Source organism: Haliotis asinina, chromosome 2, assembly GCF_037392515.1.
Source record: "Haliotis asinina isolate JCU_RB_2024 chromosome 2, JCU_Hal_asi_v2, whole genome shotgun sequence".
Lineage (NCBI taxonomy): Eukaryota > Metazoa > Mollusca > Gastropoda > Lepetellida > Haliotidae > Haliotis > Haliotis asinina.
The window spans coordinates 83,683,733-83,689,732 of record NC_090281.1 but is presented as its reverse complement, the minus strand read 5'-3'; the positions used below and the strand labels follow the sequence as shown (position 1 = coordinate 83,689,732).

General features: G+C 35.9%; 1 protein-coding gene across 4 annotated transcripts in view; it reads left to right on the top strand.

Annotated features, from left to right (window-relative positions):
* The first annotated feature begins 401 nt into the window (after positions 1 to 401).
* Positions 402 to 6,000, top strand: part of LOC137274457 (protocadherin-1-like) — a 45,993-nt gene continuing 40,394 nt past the window's right edge. For all 4 annotated transcript variants that reach the window (XM_067807648.1, XM_067807646.1, XM_067807650.1 and 1 more), the window contains exon 1: positions 402 to 736. The gene's annotated coding sequence lies outside the window, so the exon portion shown is untranslated. The remainder of the gene's footprint in view (positions 737 to 6,000) is intronic.

Genomic DNA, 6,000 nt, shown 5'->3' with positions numbered 1-6,000 from the left:
TGTACACAGAAAAAAAGAATTGAAGGCTCCATACTCATTATTCATTACCAAGCTCATCAACTATGTGGGCATTTTAAATCTTTTCAATTCAACAGCTCTAAATCAAAGACAGGTGTTTGGGGTAAAAGGAAACCCAGCCGAAGTAAAGCTGGAACAAAGGACACAATGAGTTATGTTGCCCAAGATTATAATTTCCGGCCAAGGTTGGTCTGTCAAAAGAGTCTGTGTACATCACTGTAGAAAAATCACATACAGACTTATCCAAGGGTTAGAAGGGCTGATTGTCCTCTTCCCGTCGTCCATACAAGCTGGAGTGTACGCTTGAACCACCAACTGCAGTCTCACTACTACAGTGAACAGTAGCGAGAGCGAGCGTAGTCCTGTATACTGGTACGCTGGGATCCATGCACACACAGAGTGTGTTGTTAAACTTCAATGGTTGCAATTTGAAGTGGTAGCTCCATTGAGGACTTTGTCAGAATAGCAGCAAGATCAGTGTTATATCAGACAGGGATTAAGTCTTATTCCACCTGCTTCCTGTTGTTGTGTCAAATTAGACCCAAGAGAACTGTTCCGGAGTCCCTAATGAGACTGTTCTAGCATGGAAAAATGATCACTGCCAAAACTTCAGTGTCTTGGCTTGCAGGCTTGATTGGACGATGGATTAATAACAGTTAGGATCAGCTCTCATTTCTCTAAGGATGTATGTGTCGGACATGTGGGCTTCATTACCAAGGTACTGCATTTCTTGATCATTAGTTTGTCAGTTAGTACATCACTCCATACATTTAGACCCGCTTATGCTGCTTCAAATTATCTTCTAAATATATTTCAAAGTGTGTACGAATCTTCCCTAATGGATCTGTTGATCATTAATACCATACAACTTTGTTTCTGTATAGATGAATCTGAATGTTAGTTTATTGGAAATTAGTTATACCAATGTTTAATATTTTATAGATTTTGATGAAATTTTAGGTATATTGATTAAATTGAGTTTAGGCACCTGTTTTTAAAGTCAAGTGCAATTTGTATTTCACTGTTGGCTGAAACTCACTCTGTATAGTGGAAATTTACAAGTATGTTGATGTATAACAGAGGTCTAGGCTTAGCGACTAGTTATGGCTCATATTTATCTTTTTCCTTCTTCTGGTCAAGTGGAGTTGACTAGATCTCTATTTTACTCCTCATGGATTGATCTACACGCTGTCCCTGTTGCTTGCTCGTAGTTGACTTGTCTGTTAGATGCACACTTGTATCAGTGTGGATTTGTTCAACTTTAGCCTGTCTTCTATTGATTGTACGGAGATAGTCAAGCTTGCCGAAGTAGTCCCCATATTTCATTCTACAAGTATAGAGCTGGTTAATGATAGGCCACCATCGGAGGCAAATGGGAGAAAAGCTCTGTCTTGGAAAATCAAATTGAAAAAATGTAACCGTTATGTTTAATATGTAAGCCATAAGAGTGAACCATTTCAGCAGTTTTATGGATTATTGAAATATTGTTTCTGTTCTTCAAAGACAGTTATGATAATAATAAAGCATTCAATGTATGTCATGAAGTACAGTAATAATCAATTAAAAAGTGGTTAGAAACAATTATTTAGGACCAGATGGCTTTATGTATCTGTGAGTTCACACTCAGTATCATGCTGTAACAGGTTGTTTCAGTTAACATAGGCGGCAATAAATATTTCAATGAGCATTAGATGAGCAAAGATGGAGTTTGAGAAGGCTTTTAGTCTAATTGACTTTCATGAATTTGTCATCCTGAATCTAGGAACCTAACGATGTAGTTAATATTTCAGCGCATTTAACCTGAGAAAGTTGGGATAAACAATGGGTTTGACTCCATGTCATGGTTACAAGACTTTCTAAACAATATTGAGTTACATGGCTAATGAAATGCACTATCGATGCGTTTTAAAGTGTTTGGTCAGAACATGTTGATACACGTTGCATGAATGTATGAATGTTAACGATTTCAAGATGGATACTTTGAAAATACAATTTCCCAGTTTCTTTTATTTTCACAATCTGTTGTCGTCGTGAGTATTCATGTATATTTCATAAAGCTGTACTGATGAAGAGTATCTAAATTTAGCAGTCTTATATAATCTGCAGCCATTTTCCAGAAGTTGGTTTCTAAGGAATTTCATCTGGTTTTTGTCTGAAATCAATACTAATTTGCCACAAAGATTTAGAGAATATAGTTATAATTGTGTTTTATCTTGTGTGTAATTGGTATTGAATTTTTATTGTGATTTTAGAATTGGTATCTGGAAATTACTGCACTTGGCCTTAAAAAGTATGTGTAAATGACATGTTTATGACCTAATTTTCTGTAAATTAATTGGCAGAAAGTCTTCCTACCTCACTGCTGGCATTGTTTTGGAACAAACTAGAAACAAACAATTTCATGACTATGGACTTGCGTATGCCTTGTTGTTGTTATCGATATGTTTACATAGTCTTACTACCAATAATGTTGGCTACCAAGATGTTCATCTTTCAGAAAATTCCACGACCAAGATGACAATCAAAGAAATCCAGTGACCTTCCTAGATGAATTATATATGAGATTTGTCTTTCAATGTGTTTGCCATTTGATGAAGTGAAATTGATCATGTCATATCACAGCTGATCAAAAAATAGTCTTTTTTAGGTATGAAAAAACGAGAGCAAAATGCCAGAAGGTCTTGCCCACGATCCATCAGGTTGAATTTGAATTGTTTAGCTCACAGAGCAAGTTTGTGTCAACTTGGATTATAAGTTGTGATGTGCATGTTATCAATTATTCAGTAATAAGGTAGAGCTTGTAATGGGAGGGCAGGCTTGGGAGACAGCTTATTATCGCTGGAAAGACAACCTGATTACTTTATTACTGTTGGTTATCACTGTTTTTGTTAATGTAGAAAGTAAATGGATCACACTTTGGGGACTATCTGGGACATCTTGATAGTGATCACTTTACCATATGTTGATCAGTATTGTATATTGATCGTCTACATAATATATAGATTATGAATGTGTGCATGTACATATATATAGGTATATGCTGTCATTTGAATGAGACTTTAACAAAAAAACAATTCATTTTGTGGGGTAGAAATTAGCCAAGGAAGTCTACTAACTCAAACAGTTATGGCATATCTAAATATCTACCTAAATGTTAACATTCTTTTGGCCCCTAGGATAGATTTGGGAGCAACAAAACAGGCCTGGACTTACAGTCTTGTACAAATATCAGCTCCTGTTTCATCAGTTAAACTTTCACCATTGAAATGAAGCATTTTGAAATATCCTTGAAGTTAAAGTGTTGCTTATTACATCAAAGCGGGGTGATGGGTAAATCTAGTAATAAAGGGTTTGCTTATAATCCCAAAGGCCTGAGTTCAGTTCCCCATGTTGGCACAATGTGCAAAGCCAGCTGCATCTACAGTTGGTTTAATTCACTACAGTGCTGTGTGAGAAACTTTCTCCAGTGTCCCTGTCATGATATTGTTTAAGAATTGCTGAAATTGGGATCAAACCCACCAAATAGATTATCATCCTCTATCATCCATCATGACTGACATGAGTTGTTACAAACCAGGTTAAATGCTACTCTATTCGATCACATGAGATATGAAGTTGACTAATGTTTCTATACTGTTGCAAGAATACTGATATAACAGAGTATGATAGACGCATAGGCTTTGACATCCCCAAGCTTCCCCGTTGCACGCTTGCTGTTCAATCGTACATTTGAAACAGACATCTTCACTCTCCATGCTCACCTTTATACCCTTGTGAAAGGTCTGAAAGAGACGAAGTCCCTTGCACTCAACACCTCAGTCATCTTTCAGCATTTCTGACTTGTGAATCAGAAGTGGAAAGCTGTTTGTATAGAGGACGGCAAATTATGATGCAATTTAATTGACAGGGAGTCTGCTACATCAATATCTCAAAGCTGTAAAACCTATCTCTCATATCTTGACTCGGCAAAGAAAGGAATGATTGAAGGAAGACCATGTGTTGTAGCGATTTTCTGCTCCATTGAGCTAAAGACTGTTTTGAGGCATTCTACAAAAGCATGAAGCACCCAGTGGCTTATCTGCCCAATTTATACCCTAGCCCTGTCGCAGTTTCCGCAGAGAAGTGGCTTCACACCGTCAAAAGTGGGAGTAATTTTCACTGAAGTCACAGATCTGGAAGCATGTAATTCGTTGCAGACGTAGATTACAACCCTTGATACATACATTTCACGGTTCTATGGATGCGTGTAATACTTACCAATTTCAAAGTTGGTCATCATTTTTCAATATTTCAAATTTAGACATCGTGATAATTTGTTTCATGGATGAATGCTGTGAAATGCTCATATTTCACATTGAAATGGGTTAATGATGGCTGAGTATGTGATAATTATACCTATGGTTGTATTTCTTGGGAATCCAATAATTCACATGAACAGTTTCAATTTGATTAAAAAGCACCTGAAGTTAGTAATTTCATGTCTCTATTCATTATTCCAAATAAATCATGTATCTTTGGAAACCATAAATCCCCTTAACAATCCCCTAAATTCTGTAAGTGTCAAGGAAATCCCATTTTTTATCATGCTTGTTCAAAATGCATCAGTTTTACAAACCTTCACAATGTCCGGAGTTGAAATTCGAACTTATTTGTGTTAGATTTAAAATTATGTTGTAAACATTTCCACTCTTTTAAATGCTGATCAAAAGAAGTTAGGGATGTAAATAAAGTTAACCTGTTAACAGTAAGATTAACAGTAAAAATTTTAACAGGACAAGAGAGCCCTAAATCTAGTTTTAGTAAAGTATATTAAACCAAACTTATGCAACATTTGGGATTTCTAAGAATAATGTTTGCAACAACACAGAAGATTCCTTTCTCACCCATTTAAGTTACAGTTATGGTGACCGATATCTCAATATACTAACAATCCATTAAGATAGATGAAGAAATTACAGAAGTATCACTTCATGATATACAAGGTTCCCTTGCTGAGTGTGTTTGTCTGCCCTGATTGCTTTATCAAGTTTATATCAGCAGTTTGGTGACATTTTCTTTCCCATATAATGCAATCTGTGACCGATAAGTGCATGAATCTTGCCGATGCTGTTATATCAACATGGAAACCGACTAGGTAATGATTGGCAGGCTCTTTCAAAGATTAGGCAGTAATTATCTATCAGTTACCCTAACGTTTGATAAATGTATCAGGATTTCATATACATATCATGTTGTCTTACTCTTTGGTTATTTACCCTTACCTTTGATCTGACAACTGCAGCAGCATGTTAAATTGTTATTACACGGGAAACATGGATGATCACATTCACCGGGGAAATTGTTTATTTTGATATGAACAAGCGAGGCTGTCAGAAGTGTGATGAAGTGGTGATATTGACAATGGAGAATGGGGCAAGATTCTGGCACATCTGACACTTTTTCCACAAGGTTTCGGCTCAGTATCACCTTATTCATTTTGATTTTCTTTTTCACATGTTTTTTTGTTTTTGTTTCTTTTTTGAGAATATTTTATGTGACTTCAGGGTTTTGCAGCTATTTACATTGAGGCTTTTCGCATGCCTGATATTTTGAAGTAATGAGGAAAATAGTGATGTTGAAGATCAAGAGAATTTTCCAGTTTTGCTCTCCATCATTGGGCTTTTTTTCATCCATTTTATTTTGTCCCTACATTTGTACTTCTTTTTGTCTTTGATCTCTCATTACTCACCTTTCATTCATTCTTCTGTCTTTGGTTTTGTCTGATATCTTAAGAATCGATTGGTTGGAAAAGTATTAAGTTTCATTCCAAATAAGAAGAGTAAAATACTGAACCAAAGACAAATTATATGCATTTCAACATTCTTTCATTGTTTCAGGGTTTATTGCCATATTCTGTCTTTGGAATCTTTTTTAATACAGTATTTGATCCCCTGGCCAGTGCCTTATGATGGCATTTGAAACCAATTTTCTTTAATCACAGCT